Below are 1,083 nucleotides of genomic sequence, written 5' to 3'. Positions count from 1 at the left end.
AGAGATAGTACTGTTATACTTACTTTATTTACTTATTCCCCGTACCCCCCCCCCCCCACCCCACACACACACAGTTGACTCGTGCATAAAGATTAAATACGAATATGTAGAGATAAAGGGTAGAAAACCGTGTTGATTCTGTGTTTTTTTAAAGTGCACTGATTTATCACTTAGTAACAGTATTACTATCTTTCCGAATACTTGCAGTGCATTGGAGTATTTAACATTGAAAGAGGGGGGATTAAAACAACATCCGAGTAGATGGATACAGTTAACGTCAAAACCATCTATTCATACAGTTTGAAACTAAATTTTTGTTGGTTATTAAGTACAGATGTATACGATGAGCTATTTGTTGTGCTCACCACGGGTGTCGAAACCTGATTTTTGGCGTTATAAACCTTCAGACTTACAGTTGAACCATTGGAGGGGTTTGAAATTAAAAGCTACGTGAATGTGCTTACTCTGTAAGATATATATTTCGCTTTCCAGAGGCTCAGCGGTAAATCTGAAGGCTTAAAAAGCTAAAAACCGAGTTTTGATACTCGTGGTAGGCACATCACAGATAGTCCATTGTGTAACTGTGTGCTTAACAACAGGCAATACATAGTTTGTGAGAACTGCTGTTTCGTGAAACGGTCTACTTAACTCGTGTTGTTGTTTTTTCTTTCCACGTTAATTAGCGAAGAGATCATATTTAACAAAACGAACTTAAGAACACGAAGTAGCATCATTTTAGTTATTATTTTTTCTTCGGTCAGGAATTTAAAGTTGAGATTTTGCCACGTAATTTTCAGTAACTCGTGTCTATGAACTCGACAATCACATTTAACGGACCGTTACTGAAGATGTCGTCTTATGACATTAAAAATTCCTTGTTTTAGTTGGTCTTCAGGGTCTTCTCTCGAGAGAGTTTTACCCTGTCTTAACATAGAAACTGTTTGGTAAGACTACATTTTACATAAACTTTTATATACATTCTATTGAAAATAACTTTTATACAGAAACAAAAGGTCGTTGAACTTTAAAATACTTGAGCAACAAATACCTGAATAAATTGAAAGTTAGTTGTAACAATGGATC

Source organism: Limulus polyphemus, unplaced genomic scaffold (genome assembly GCF_000517525.1).
Source record: "Limulus polyphemus unplaced genomic scaffold, Limulus_polyphemus-2.1.2 Scaffold2972, whole genome shotgun sequence".
NCBI lineage: Eukaryota > Metazoa > Arthropoda > Merostomata > Xiphosura > Limulidae > Limulus > Limulus polyphemus.
The sequence above is the reverse complement of the archived record's forward strand: the minus strand, read 5'-3'. Positions refer to the sequence as shown.